The sequence below is a fragment of the Cyrtonyx montezumae genome, unplaced genomic scaffold (assembly GCF_038088225.1).
Source record: "Cyrtonyx montezumae isolate F1298 unplaced genomic scaffold, pur_monq_1.0 scaffold_10, whole genome shotgun sequence".
Classification (NCBI taxonomy): Eukaryota; Metazoa; Chordata; class Aves; order Galliformes; family Odontophoridae; genus Cyrtonyx; species Cyrtonyx montezumae.
This window is the reverse complement of record NW_027071826.1, coordinates 53,449,305-53,465,641: the sequence shown is the minus strand read 5'-3', so window position 1 is coordinate 53,465,641 and position 16,337 is coordinate 53,449,305.

Genomic DNA, 16,337 nt, shown 5'->3' with positions numbered 1-16,337 from the left:
GTGCAGCCTTCAGTTTTCTGAAGGCTCAGGCAGGTCTGACAATGCCAATTCCTCTCTGTCAGAAATGTCATACCCTGCTTCAGAAGCACAGTAGCTTTATCTCCAGCTGCTGAAGCCACCAATGGGGCCTTGTTTCAAGCTGCCAGAGGTGTGGATTTCTACTAAAACACCAACAGGTGTATGTCCGTACCACAGCTAAGGTGTGTGTGCTGTTTGTAACACACACTGCTATCCAGCACACATCCATTTTCACATGATTGGAAAATATCAGCCAGTCACTAAATTAAATTTCAGTGAAGAATGAGTTACAACATGAGCCTTGCTTGCCTCACACCTTTGCATCCTCCCCAGCAGCCCTATGTGAAGTTGTACGTTCCAGGAGAATGTATTACTTGCTTCCCAAAACAAAATGTCAGTAGTCACACTTCCTGAGCTAAGTAGCAGACAAGTTCCTTTGCACTTTTGAGTGGGTTCTTGGCATTCTGGCTGGCTTTTTTAGCTCACCAAGTATTTTTTCTACCTCACACTGAATTCTAGAGTCTCCATGAGGCTCTTGTACTGTTCAGTCAGTGGGCTGCCAATGTTTCCTCCAGGAATTAGTTCTCTATACTGATACATTTTGTGTCAGAAAGGATTTCTGCTGTGAAACTAATCACATTGCTGTTTTTAATGTCATTCAGTTATTTCTAATCTTCTCTCTTTGATGTTTGAATCTTTAGCTGCTGGTGCCACATTCATTCTGTTTAGCCCTTTATCATTTAATAGCTCCTGACTTCCAATAAACCATTCAAAGAAAGTAGCAGAAACTACTCTGACCACCAAGGCATGGTGATAGCCTTATTAATGCTGCTGTAGCAGAGGATACCTCTGTGCTAGCTGGAAACGACATAGTGTGACTTAATTTTACAGCTATATAGTTAGTAGACCTGAAAGGCAGCACTGTATTTCCTTTTCTATTTCTCTTTCACCACCACTTAATTCCAGCTTTTACATTCCATGGGATTTTATCTGAGGGAGTATTTTTAGGTCTCATATCCTACAAGATGAGATACTGAGATACCAAGCCGAGTCCCTGAGGAGCAGATAGGATTCCTAAACTATGAAATGTCAGTAAAGTGAGAATTCGCTAAGCAGAGCTTGCAGGTCACATTCCCTACTTGGCTCTTTCTGTTGAATAAACACAAATCAGCAGGGAAATACAATGTTTGGGGGATCTATTATTTTCACACTAATTTTCAGCTTATGTAGGTGTCCATCTGTAAAGATGTGAACATAGAAGCCCTGGTGAGCTCCAGAATGCCAAGGAGTTTTTGCTGTGGGGTGTTAGTGAGTCACTGGGACAATTCGAAGTGAAATTTATTTTTGGATGCATGGTATTCAAACAACAAGAAAGCTTATGCTGCAACTGTTACATTGCAGGTGTGCCCCATGACCTGACTGCAGAGTTCAGCTGGTTTGAAGCATCAGAGAGAAAGTAGTGCAGCTGCCCGGATCCAGACTGACCAGCAGTACCCGATCTCTGGCTACAAGGTAGGAGTCAGTTTTCTGCTCCATTCCTTCACAAGCACGTGGTTATCCTGGCTGTATTATTGTCAAGTGCTCTGAAAAATAGATGTGACTGAGATGTCAGAGAAAAACAGAAGGTTTTGAATTTAGGGATACGTAGTAGTCTTGCTGGAAGGTAAAAATATCATGAAAGGTACTAATTCCAGCAGTAATGTCTATTTTAAATGGTAAGGAAAACAGTCTGCTCTGTAGCAGAGCTATTAGAGACAGGTCCAAAGAGCAAAGGAACACTGGTATCACCCAGGTAACTGAGGATGGGGTGTTGTGCTTTTTTGGACATTGCTTTCTGAATTAATGTCTGCTGAACTCATGAAGTTGACAGACCCAGTGTGGTGCTCCACAGTGACCACTGGCTCAGTGGCACCAGCGTTATTTATTCCAACAGGATGAGCAGGCCCCTTAACCACAGAGCAGAGACTGAAACCAAAGCTGATGATGTTTTACAAAACAGTCACATAGCTGCTGAGTTGCTCTTAGTGTGTTTTACCATGAGTATGAAGGGACCAGGATGTAGCACCATTCACAGCAGCACACTGCCAAGCGTAGTACCATTCAGGCATCTGTTCCTCCTCTAAGATGTGCCTAAAATGGGCTGCATAATGGTTCACTGTCTTTACTAAGGTTGTGTTTCATTTCTGCTGATTTTGTTAAAGGAAAGACGATGTTCTGTATCACTTTTATGCATTTACACACAAAGGCTGTGGCAGCAGGATGCTGCTCACAGAAAAGTAAGAAAAAGGAAGTTGGAAATAAAGCTCTTCTGGCTTCAGTAATAGCTGTTAACAGCATGAGCATTTGGAAATGAGCATATGGACTTAGCATTGTCTCACTGTTCTCCCTTGGAGCCAGTCTCTCTCCTCCCCTCTTGGAATAATGTACTTTTGGTCTTTATGTTTCTTGCATCCAGTCCCCTCACTGATGTTCTTTATTGTCTTCTTTTTTTTTGTAACAGAGAACTGGCACAATTTATCTCAAAACACTTGAAGCAAAGCTAATTCCAGCTTTAAAGAACTTGCAGGGGTCTACCACAGGGAACCCAAATGGTTGTGAAAGGTACAGAGCGCCATCAAGCACTGTTCATTAATATCAGGAAATGTAGTCCCCTTCTGGCTTCCTCCTAACAAGAAACTTCTAAGCAAGGTGCCTCTGCCACTCAGCTTGCTCAGCTGTGCTGGTTGGATGGCAAACAAATGTGCAGTGTTACACTCAGGGTAATATCATCCAGCATGGTGTGATGCACTTTTCTCCCAAGCAGGGATTAACTTGCTACCTCATTTGCCTTGTACTATACTGTAGTGTCAGCAAAGCAAATAAACAGCTTACTGCTTGGCTTGAGGTAAGTAAACATCAACTACTTTTGTTAACTAAAACTGTGAATGCTGACATGAGAGAAGCTGAATGGACTCAAGGAAAGCATTACACGACACATGGAGATGTGTGCCATGGTGAGACAGGCAGCCTGCTACTGATGGACTGGGTGAAACTGGAGTTGTTGGGGTCAGTGCTCTGTAAAATCTTGGTAGACTGTATGACATAAGGAAACAGCGGAGATAGAAAATGCTTTTATTCAGCTTGTAGCAGTGTCCCTTGCCAAATAAGCAGCCACCTATAATTCCCTCATGAAATAGAAAAGGGCTGGAGATGCTTTTCATTTCTGACCTTATCTCTATGTTTAACTGTTCTTTCAGTAGAGGACAGTGGGGGGAAAGATCTGCAGCACTCTCCCTTCTTTCTCCTCTTGTCTGAAAGCTGCACTCTGAGAGAGTATGAAGGCTGAAGGTGCAAAACAGACTCAAAGATGCTTTGTCCCATTCGCACACCTTTAAAGTGACACTGGAACTGGAGAGTATCTAGGAGTGATTAAGTCATGGTCATTAATTAATTCAGTAACAATGGGCCTTGGGCAATCTCAAGGGTCACTGGGTGAGTTCCTTGCTTCAGATAACCCCAAAGAGAAGGTGAGGCAACTCAGATGATTATAGTGCCTAACTGGTGAGACCAGGGAGAAGTAAGAATACCTCCAGGAGGGAAACTGGAGGTTACAAAGCAACAGCTGGTGCACAGGCTGAAGCTGACACCATTACAGAAGTGGACAGTGACAAAAACTAAAATGAAGGCCTCAGGAAACCAAAGAATCCTTAGAACATCAAAACAGAGTACACTTACTGAGGAAAACAAAGCTTTGAAAATTACATGTATGGGAAAACATATGGCAGCTGCCCTGAGAGTTGGTTGGGTCATTTGAGGTCTCTGCTCAAAAATATTTCTGGGCTTGCTTTAAAGGTCCTCTTAGATTCCCTATATTAGTACATGAGGCCATTGTTATTACTTAAAATCTCTCTGCAGCTCCTCATTTCTTTGCATTTGGTGGTACTTCACTGCAGTGGACAGTTTCTCAACCCCCCTCTCTCCTTGAAGCATCCAGTCAGCAACTCAGCCCCAGAGCCATCCACCAAGCCAGGCTTCTTGCACTCACTGTGCAGAAGGAGCAAGAGCAATGCTTCCTCCACTGTCTGTTGGCCTCTTGCTCCCCTTACAAGTGCTCCTTTTTTCTGTCTGTCTTTTATTTTTGCCTGTTCATATTACCATCTTGCTTTTGCTTTAAGGATGTAATTCCCACTCCCTGCAGGCTTGACTACTTAATTTAAAATGCTTGGACACTGGCACTGTGGCTCAGGATAACAGAGAAAACCAACACCACTCTGTACACACTGGTATGTAATGTCAGAAAGCAGACCTGGTGCTGGAGGTACTGTGTGTCAAACACAGTACTGCAAAATCACAGATTTATTTTGTATCACTGCTATTTAAAAAAAATAATCAGACCTTCACAAGCTCCACAGCTGCTCCCATCGATCAGTTTCATTACATTCCACTCACCCAACTCTGTTTCAATGCTGTGTGTGTATTCTCATTGTGGGGTTGTTATGGTTTTATGATTTTTGTTGTATTATTGATATTCCACATCATAACATCATGTATTGGAATATTGGTGTATTGGAAGTTAAGGAGTTAATGCTCCAGCTCCGTGGATCATCAATAGTTCTGGGTGTACCTGTCTCAGAAGAGAAGGACTACATTCCCCAGAGGACTGTGATGCTTTGTATTTTTACGTATTTCCGCCCAGAGGGAAAGATAAAAACTGTCTGCGGTCACAGGACTTTCTCTCTTCCCTTCGGGATCAAGCTCAGCAGTGGGTGTTTGTTGCAGCCGTCCGCCTTCAGTTCCTCCTCAGGTCGTTGCTGCTGTTTTGTTCTTAGGCTCATCTCCCTTCTCCTTTTTCCCTTTCCCCCTTCCCCGGGGTGTGGGCCTGTGGGTCCCCTGCCTCAATTGTCACGATACCGGGTCAAACTGTCCCACAAACCAGTGACAGGGGTGAAAGCAAATACCAACCAGTATTTTTTAAAAGGCCACGAGCAGGATAAGAACAGTGTGGAGCAAGTGAAGGCAATCCTATTGCCTTCTACCAGGGTGTAAACACACTTGTAAAGGTATTTGTCAAGGTAAGATATAGTTCAGAAGACAGAGCAGGGACAAGTGGCTTACCCTTTCTGAAGGTTGCTGACTTCTCCAGAAGGGACCATCTCTGGGTAGAGATCCTGCTCCCTCAGCCCCAGTCCCTAAATGAGAGTTCTGGTTGCCCAAGTGCAGTGCTTGCACCTCTGTGCCCTGGGTTAGCCACACCTTCTCTCCTGGTACTCAGCCACTGTTTCAGGCCATGACTTAGCAATCCCCCCGCAAGAAGACAAGAATTAGTACTAATAGTCTTGATTGGAGAAAATCATTCTTCCTAAGTCTGTAACATCATAGAATCACAGAACCATATGAGCTAGAAGAGACCTTTAAAGGTCATCCAGTCCAGCTCCCCTGCAATGAACAGGGACACCTACAGCTCCATCAGGTGCTCAGAGCCCCATGCAGCCTGAATGTCTTCCAAGGATTGGTCATCCACATCATCTCTAGGCAACACCTGCTCCAGTGCATCACCACCTTCACTGTAAGAGACCTTTTCCTTGTATCCAACCTAAATCTTTCCTCTTTGAAGTTGAAACCATTTCCCCTTGTCCTGTCACAACAGACTGCTAAAGAGTCTGTCCCCTTCTTTCTTAGAGCACACGTGATATTGAAATTCTGCTCTCAGATCTTCTCAAAGCCTTCTTCAGGCTGAACATCCCCAGCTCTCTCAGCCTGTCCTTGTAGGAGAGGTGTTTCATCCCCTGTGTCATTTTTGTGGCCCTCTTCTGGATGCCCTCCAACAGCTCTGTGTCTCTCCTGCACTGAGGACACCACATGTGGATGCAGTAATCCAGGTGAGATCTCACTAGCACAGAGCAGAGGGGCAGGACCACCTCCTTTTACCTGCTGGCCATGCTTCTTTTGATGCAGCCCAAGACACAGTTGGCTTTCTGGGCTGCGAGGGTACCTTGCTGGCTCATGTGCAGCTTCCCATCTACCAGTACCCCTGGTACTTTTGGCAGGGCCATGCTACATCCTTTTGTTCTCCAGCTTGTACTTACAGTGGGAGTTGCAATTCACATGCAAGACTTGGCTTTATTCAATAAATTATGTCTGTCTAGACTGCATATTCTGTTATATATACTCACATAGACAGGAGTCATTGTTTCATACTAGATGGGAGAAATCTTGGCAGTCAGCTGCAATCTGTGCAAAGCTGCATGCACAGATTCTGAAAAACTCTACTTGATAATCAGTTTAATCAGTAATAGGAACCCATGCCGAGCCAACAGGAAATCAAGTGTGTTCTAAACTGTTCACAATTTCCTGTGTACAGACTTCCCCATCTGCAACCAAGCCAGTATGAAACTGCAGTAGTAGCTACATCACCACTCAGAAATGTATTTACTGCTAGATTTGATCTTTAGCTTAGAATTAAATAATAGAATAACCTACCATGTAAAAAATAGAAGAAGCAAGCCCTGCTCCATAGAGATCTCCTTGCCTTCAGCCAGGATTTAGCCCATCATCTGGGGATGACTCAGATGCCAGTAAAAAGTAGAACTGCATGTCAGTGTAGGGATACAGAGCAAACACAAAAGTCCTGTTTCCCATCCAGGTAGAAATGGCTGCAGCAATGGGAAAAACAGGTCTGCCTGGAAAGATTCAAGAGTTTTGTCAGCTCAGAAACATTCTTCAGGAGCCTAAAGCTCAAGAGCCACGACAAGCATACAAAAATTTACATATATATTCTTAGTCAGACAGATATGCTGAGCCTGGATAGGGTTTTTGAAGAGATTACTACCTTGCTGAGAGTGAGTCAGCTGAGCACTGCAGCCATAAGGCTGAATGTGATCCTTCCCACTTCAATTAGCCACAGCATGTTCACTATTGGCAGCTAAGACACGGATGGGCCTTCAGCCTGCAAATTGAAAATCCCATAAGGAACTGCTGCTTAAGGTAGTTTAATGCTGAACTAATTAATTGTGGGTGGTAATCACATTAAAAATCACAGTAGTTTGTGGTCATATCAGTCAGATGTCAGCACACAACGAGTTCCATATGCTGATTCCACAGTTCTGGGTTTGGTTCTCTATCAGCAATCCCTTCCATAGGGATAACTTGACTGTACAGATCATTACAGTCTATCTGCCCACCCACATCACTTCATGTGAAACCCTAATGTGTGAGTGCTACATCTGACACCCCAGTTGGAATCTTAACAGCTCAAGAAAATGGGCTCTTACTGCTCACACAATAAATAAATCCTGCTTTCTACTGGCACCAGTTCATTCACAGCTTCCCCTAATGCTCACTTGGAATACCAGCCCACAGAGGAAAAGGAACCTCAGCCAAGAACCAATCACCTTAGATTTTGTCAATCTACACTGAGATAGGCAAAACTGTACACATCATTGCAGTGCACTGGATCACCATAATGGAAAGGGCTTACCTTCAACCTACTCAACCATTGGTTCACACCATGAAGGGGTGCAGTGCAGCAGAAATGCTGAGTCTTAGCATAAACCAGTGAGTGGGAAGGCAGGGCCAACCCAGGGCAGCTCAGGTGCTTGCAGTGTACCTGAGTGACTGGAAGGGCTGGAACCAAGATCCACCCCTTCCCAGTCCTCATTTAAGGGCTGGCAGTGGAGGCAAGGGTATCACTTCCTGGAGATCCCTTCCTGCTGGAGGCCTTCCTAAGGTAAGCAGCTCTTTTCCTTCAGTTCTGCATCTGCTGCTGCATTTGGGCTTGCATTCCTTTGCTGCAGCTGAAGATTTTACCCACCCTGCTATCACTGGGGTATTTCTCATCGCATTATAGCATTACAGCTGGTATCACTGCAGTGCTAAAATAATGGCAGAAAAGATATGAAACCATGTGCCCAAGGGAACAGAGTCACTTGACAGAAACAAAGCAAGTGAGGATGAATAGGTGAGATTCTATCTCTTATTGCTAGACATTACTTCACCTATAGGCCCTCCTCTTGCTTCACAGCAATGGCTTTTTTTTCCACAGCAGTTCATGCCTTTCAAAGGGCCAATAGCATGAAAGGAATCTAAAAATAGCTTAAAGCCTGAAACCAAAGAGCAGCTTGTTTCATTAGCAATGAGAGAAGCAGAAGGAAAAAGAATTGTAGGACCGTGTATGCCAGATGATTGCTATGTTATATATTTCATGCTGCCTTACAGAAGGCCTTCTAGTACCTGGTCATGTTTTGAGGTAACTGGTAGAGCTAGAGCCTACCATGTGTGCTCTTCTCATCTTCTCTGGAGGAAAATTATTGGGAAACAGGGACCTGAGACACAAACATACCATGCAAAGCCATCAGATGTCTTACAGGATCATAGAACCATAGTATGACCCATGTTGGAGGGGACCTGAAATATCATTGAGCTAGAACCACCTGGCCAAGGACTGATTGTCCTCCACCAGCTCAGGGTGCCCAGGGCCCCATCCAGCCTGGCCTTGAGCACCTCCAGGGATGAAGCACCCACAGCTCTCTGGGCTGCAATGCCAGGGCCTCTGAGTAAAGAATTTCCCCATCGTCTAACCTGAATTTCCCCTTTCAGTAGAAAGCCATTCCCCTTGTGCTCTAATAGCAATAGTACATAAGTCTCTCCCCTTCCTTCTTATAAACTTCCTCTCAAGTAGTGGAAGAGCACAATAAGGTCTCCCCAGAGACCTAATCTTGCACTAGAACAGCTCAGTTGCTGACTGCCTCACAGGGAGGCAGTGGCCCATTTCTAACACTGATACCTGCTTCCTAAAGCAGAAGGGATATCCAGGTAACCCTGCCTACTTCTGTAGAGAGAAATGGCAGAGGAGATTAGAGGCCAGGCTGCTCAGGTAGGGTAGGACATGGATTAGCACTGGAACTGCTGTTTTAGTGGTGCTGAGTGTCTTGCAGACTTGGTATTGCAGTCATACTGTAGCATTACTGGGCTGCCCATTGCCCCATATGGACACGTGTGTTTATGTGTAAAGGGTAAAAAGAAAATTGTTTGGAAAAAAGTTAGTGTTAAGGAGGCTTCCTAGATCCAGTTCTGAGCTGCTGCTGTAAGATCTTGCTGTTAGAACTGTGGAAACCAGCTAAACCTGCTAAAAACTCTGCTACCTTCACTAGAAGTCCAGTGAGACCTCCTAATCATGAGATCCTGCATGGAAGAAATGCCTCCTCTTAGCTTTGGGTTCAGTTCAGATGCCAGTTCTCATAAGGGCTAAATTTAAACTGGCATCTGCAGTAGCAGAGAAACTCCACCCATCCCTAAAGCTTTCATATTTGCATGAGGTGAAAAGGACAGGGTTCTTTCTCTTTTCATGTGTTATTAATCTTGGGGCTGTGACCAGTTCTGCCTGCCCACACATTTGAGAAGTGGGGCTCAGGCATTTTATTATATTCTCAGATTTCACTGTGTGGCTTGCAGGAAGCTCTCAACAGGACCAGCCATAGAGCCCAGCTACACCATTTAAAGGATGCTAACAGAGCATCTAATTTTTGTTCTTTATTCATGAGCTCTGCAATTCATCAAAATGCTGACCCCAGCCTTGACAGAGCCTGTATAGGCCAAGTTCTTCAGCTATCTTGGAACAACAAACTGAAAACAGAGTGTAAAACAGTGAGACAAACCAACCAGGATTCCTTTTGTTAGCTGGGATGAGGGGAAACAGAAACTCATTGTGTGTAAGTATGTGGATTTGGCAGTTTAGAGCAGGTATGGGATTTAGTAAGAATGAGTTTAGGGGCAACAGCTCTCAGATCTCACGATTATGCCATCATTAGCTGGCATGGTCATATAGGCCATGAGATCAGAGAAATAACAAGTAGGGTGTTAAGCCACTGGTAACTGTATGATGTAAGAAAAGACAAACTAAATCCTCCAGATTACAGGGAAGAGATGCACCAACATTCAGGTGACAAGGAAGGCCTGGAAAAATGTAAATCCTTCTTCTAGAGACACCTGATTCTATCAATAATACCTAATTCCCCAGTCTCTAAAGAAGCTATACCTCAAGGGTCATCTCACTCTGGGAATGTCAGTGGACACATGGAAAACATCACTGTCCCAGGTCAGCTGCCAAAAATTGTACCTGAAGAGATGCTGTTATCTGAAAATAACAAAAGCAAACAACAGCTTTCTGCACAGCATCTATTTGTGTCAGCTTTAGCCTCAGAAGTCAACTGATGCTTTAAAGACCTTGGCAAGCAGGGGTAGAATTCATCTGAATATATCCATTACTAGGTCCACATCTGAGTGACTTGGATTAGCCTCGCTTTAAGCTTAATGGACACGGTAGCATTCATCACACACTAAAATAGGCCAGGTGAGTCATACCTGGAAATACCCAATCCTCTCCATTAAGTAATAAGGGAACCTTAGAGAGCTTGATGCAGCTGTAGACATCCATCACAAATTTCTGAAGTGACGAGGAGTGAATCCCTCCTCAGGTTCCTGGCAGTAACCCTCAGACCAAGGAATGACCCCTTGATCCAGCTGACCCAACCCTCCTTTTCCAGCACAGCCTGAGGATCAGCTGGGAGAAATGTCTGTGTTGTGCTCTACTGCATTTCTCTTGCTTGAGTACAAGCAGGGGAGACGAGTGGAGTGAGAGGATGGGTGCTTTGGGGTTGTTTCATCTCCAAGGCAAATGGCGAAGTAGAGACAAGGTCCCTTTGTGCCAGGCCAGGAAAGGCAGAACTGCCCCTGGGGATTGTTCCTGACAGGAAATAGCCATCTCTGGGGCTGAGAACCACATGGGGCTCTTTGAAAGAAAAGCTCTTGTAACTGTGAAGAAAAGGCTTTCCCTCGCAGAGCTCAACAATATCAGTGGGAAGACTTGTACAGTTTTGAAAGCTTCATTTACCCACATTGCTAGTATCCCCCCAGAGGCTGCCACTGGGGGAAGGAAATTCATTACCTGTGGTTGAGCAGCCTGGAGAGGATGGCAAAATAGTTTGGACAGCACAGCCCTAAGCAGAAACCATACCTGACTTCTGTGTCAATTCCAAGAACAACAGTTTTTCATCAAATCCTCTTCCAGCGTTCTTCCAAAATCCCAGTGTGTTTCTCAGCAGACACTTCTCCATGACTGCACTGGAAAGTAGCATCACGTAAGACCTGCTGTCCTATGGCAGACCACGCTGTCCTGAAGTGGGACACCCACAGTGCTGCTGAGCAGAGGATGTGCTGGTGAGGAGGAACAGCACTCAGTGCTTAGACTTGCAAGGGAACACCGATATTGACACTGTCATCGTTTGTACACGCACTTAATGCAAAGAATTTAGACAAAGCTCACTTTGGAGTTATCAATCAGCACAAAAAAAGAGATGCATTTTGTATGGATACCCCAATGACTGCTCTGCATTCTTGGTAATTAGCTGTACAATTGTTAAACTTAAAACCAATATAAAGTAAGTGTGCAACTGAGCATGCTAATTTTAGCACCAGTTAATTTCTTATACCATTTCCATAAAGATATTCTTTATAACACCTTTGGCACAACTGGGACCTTGCATAATTAAATTGGATTTCACTTTCTTACAACTCTAAGCATAACTGGAGATCTCTAATTAGTTACCATTATTCTTTTCTGGAATGTGTTCTATTTAGCACAATCTTCTATCATCTAGCCAAAAACTATATGTATTTATTAATATCTCCTACTGATAGCTTTGTAATTGAGACATTTTGACCAAGAGAAATAACTGCATGCCTTGTGACCACAACTCTGTGTGGCATCTGCTTCGGGTGCTAAAACAATATACTCGATGAAAAATTGCAGTTAATGAAGATAGGATAATTTCCCATTCTACCATTTTAAGTAGAGATAAAAACGCTGGCTGATTATCTTCTAAATCTAACAACTCTTCCCACAAAAGCTCCTCGAGAGAACTTCTGTTCACTTTAATGAACCTTTCTCATCTAGTTGTGCTTCCCTTCAAGAAGACAGCACACACGCAGGCTGCAGTCTTCTCTTCCTGGCGTGTCCATGAGCACTTCTAATGGTCCTCAGGAAGAGATGCAAGTATTGCAAGTCCACTAGCATCTGTGCTCAAGAAGCCCACCCCAATACCAGGAAAAAGTGAAGATGGGCCTGTGTCAGCACAGTGCTCAAATGCAACCTGTGCTCCTGAATCCACATGGTACCAACTACAACAGCCACTGGGACACAAACACCTCTGCTTTCTGCACAAGCGTGTCCCAGGCTGAAAAGCCTAGGGCATCGTCCAGGTAGATGCAGAGGCTGAATTACCACTTCAAATGGAAACAGACCGAAAGGAATAAATTCCAGAACAAAACGACAGGAATTTATTTACTTCCTTCAAAATTAATGATCCTCATGAGCTTATAGGTTGCAAAGCAAATTAAATAAATGTGGTTTCCTTTTAAGACCCAGGAAATTACACCAAGTGCATGACTTTACGCTTGCCTTCCCTTTAGTCAACACAGGTACCAATCTGGTGAAAGACAGAAGAGAAATGCCATGACAAAGCCATATTAAAAAAAAAAAAGAAGTCAACATTAAAGCATGGAGGCAAAAGAAGCTAAAGTTCTGGTTATTGCCTTCCAGCTGGAACACTATGATGCGTAGCAAACCCTTCTCCCAGTATGTTTAGATTCATAGTGCAAATAAAGCAATTGATGTTAGTTTGGAAATCACCAAAGAACTTGTATTTTGTGGCTTACTTTTAGTCTGAAAAGCAGTTGATAGAAATGGTCTAAAAAAATATTGAAAAAAGAAAAATTATCAGGTTGAAATGCCATGGCTTCCACGATACTTCTGGGTATGCACACTGTGAAAATTGTTTTGGCACCAGGAAGTACTACTTTATGGCACACAGCAGAATCCAGCCCAAAACTGTTAACGTGCCAGAACTGAGGTTTCACGTTCAGCACTTAAAGCTCTCTGTTCTAGGTCACAGACAACAACCCTCACTGCTTTAGCAGTAAAGAGCTTCATAGTTTCATTAAAACAATACTTCTCCTTTTGTGTATTAAGGATGGTTTCTTATCCTGTTCTCTACTGGTTTGTATCTGGTGCACTTATTTCATTACTGATGTAAAGAAGCAATTCAAAGTGCAGCAATTAATTTTCACGTTAATCTTTCTTGTCTAAATAATTGATGGGAAAGATGAACATGGACACTTGGAGTCAGTGGTGCAACTCTTTGTCAAGAGGCCTAGAGAACACATGTCTAAGGGGAGACGGCTCAAACTGCTCAGCCTCAGATCAGACAGATTTGGAGCTGTCTGAATATAAATCACTACTTCCTTCCCCAAAATCTGCTTTCCAGAATCTGTCCCCTTTGCCTCATGCACACACCTGATTTTGCGCCAAGTTCTCCATCTTCTGCATCACAAAGAACCTGGGAGTTCTTTGTGCATCTTTCTGTCATCCTGCAGCTCAGCTCTCTGTCCAGACATCCAAATGCTCTGGGTAGTCTGCTAGGCAAAAGGCCCAGCAGCACAGTGCAGTGCCACACGGCACCGCTGTACCCTGACAGTCAGCACAGAGTCGTGCCCTTCTTCTCTACAAGGATCTTCCTCTGCTGGGTTCATTGATGTCATTTGGGGAAGTCTCAAACTATGGCTGCTTTTGTAGCGCTGAAAACTATGCCATCTTCCTCCAAGCTTTTCTAACCCTGCTTTTCATCACCCAGTAATTCACCTCAACACATGCAGCCCAAGCCCATAACAAACCCCTGATGGTCTCTTTTGATGTGATGGAGAAACTCTCAGCTCCACTCCCAGACTGATCCAGGCCATCTCCTGGCAGGAGCAGTCCCTTTGATGGTTTGAATTCAGCTTGTGTTGTATGATTTCACAGCCATTGATGTATTCTAATAGACATGTAGCACGACCTCCTTTCATAACGTGGAAAATTCATTACAATCTGAAGAAAATACTCTGGACTAGAAAATAGTTTATCCTAAGTAAGATCAGTTGGTGGCTTCCTGCTAATCAGTACTGCTAACATTTTAATATATACAGTTCTCAAAATGTTAAATAGAATTGTAAGCTGTAACAGGGAATAAACGTTGCAAAGATAGAAATCTCTACTGCCACTTAAGCAATAAGTTAAGAAAAAAAGGCCATCTTTTCATGCTTGGGGGTATTCTTCACTCAGAAGTTACTTTTTAATCTGATTTAAATCCAATTAAGTCTGAACATCTAAAATGAAGAACAAGTCTTTGAATTTATGTATAACCAATTTAACTAATCACTGTCACACTGCAGAGCTACTAAGCAAACAAACTATGAAAAATAAATGTGGAATCAGATCCAAACCACAGCCAGCCTTGATTTGGTTCTTTTTTAAATGAATTAGTAATCATGCTGCAAAAAGCACAGGCTTTTTTGCTACCAGCAAGCCTAAGCTGCAGCTATCAGATTTAGAAACTAACAGTGAAAAATGGTGTTGCAGTTTATAAAATACATTTTTTTGCCTTCCCATTTAGGACAGAAAGCACTTGTGATCCCTGATGTGCCCACAGGCCCAGAAGTATCGGTTTCTGATGCTTTTTATTGGTAAGTTGAAGAAAGAATGCATTTACAGCCATCACAACTGCAGCCAGTTGCACGCCACAGAATATCATAATTGTGTAAAAAAAAGCCTTCAGAAATTAAGGCAATTGCACTTTCTCTCCTTCAGCCTAAAACATGCCAGTGTTGCAATCTTCCATCTTGTTTGCAGTCCTTGCCCAACAACCCTTGGTTCCAGAGAGGATTAACATCAGGATGGTGCCTATAACTGTATCAGACCTGCCAAGCACAAGCTGAGCGCCATTAAAGCCCCAGGAATTTCAGATGGAACTACAGGTATGAAGTCAGCACTGGGCAACCCGCAGGTAACGGGAGTAATACAAAAGGCTGATACACAAACAAACCCCATATTTGGTCTCAGAGAGGGCGTCTCAGTCCTGGAGCGCTTCATCACAGGGATCCGTCAGCAATGGGAGGAGATGGGCTGTGTACACTGACACTGTGCACAGCAAGCTGCTTCACCTTGTACCTTTACTCCACTTCACAGAAGTTCATTACGGTTGGAAAAGACCTCTAAGATCCCCAAATTCAACCGTGCTTGCTCAGGCTGCCAGGAAGGAACACGTTTCTGTGCACTACTCCTCTAGGGCTGACACACTGGGAGACGCTTCTGAGTATTATTTGTTTTTCCCTTAAACATGGACTACCTGGAAAAATAAAAGGAAAACATAGCATTGAGAGACTTGAGCCATCTCCTCTCTCACATGGGAAAAGGTTAGTTAAAAGTAACACCGAGTGATGGATTTGTGGGAGAGCAAAATTAGCTATGATATGGTTTAAAGCACTTTAATAAATGTATTAGAAGTCAAGATGTGCTTCAAAAGAAATCCCAGCGCACTTTCAAAGAATTGCATGGCTTAAAAAAGATGCACTCAAGGAATGAATCAACACTTCTTTTTTTTTTTTTTTTTTATAATTGCACTGGGAGTTATCAGTGGTTCCAGTAGAAGAGTTTTTCCTGGAGCATTCTAATGAGGACAACCAGATGTATAAACTTGAATGCTTCAGATTTCCAGAAATGGGGAGACGTTGTCGTAAGGACAAAGTGTCTGTACAGTGTTTATTATGGAGTGATTTTCCCTTCACCTCCATATACTGCAGTCACTGTAGGAGACACAGAAAAAGGGAAAGAAAAGAATGGATGTTGGAACCTTACTGATGAGTTGGTCCTCATTGCTTTTCCCTGTGTGATTGTGTTTCAGTATGTTGCTAAGTCAAATATAGCATGCACGGTCAATTAAGTTATATTTCGCACTTATAAGCCCATAAACAGCACAAATAAACAAGTGGAATGGGAGTGGGAGACAGGCACAAGAGAGAGGCACAATTTTGGAACTGCTTGAGATCACACACATTAAGACAAACAAGGTACGGCGATTCATGCGTGCACAAATGCGCTCCTGTTATTCAAGGCTGAGCAAATCTCCCAGGGGACAGTTTAATGGCCGCTATCTGCCTCCAACAGATGGAGTCCCTCTTCTTAATCCCTAGTCCCCTGAACTTTAATCCACTGCTATTTAAAGTTGTTGTAAAATCTTTTATTTGCCTTGCCATGTTATTAACTAATCAGTACGTATATTACGCTCTAATAACTTGTATGCATTCACTTCGGTGCATGAGGAGAAGCCAGGTTACAGTGCCTTGCCAAGCAAGCTGTAAATAAAAACACTGCACAGAAAAACCAGAGAAAAAAACGTACAGCAAGGTCAAAAGGTGCTGGGTCCTTGTCCTAGATGAGTACCAACAAAAGACAGATCCTTTCTTCTGCAAAA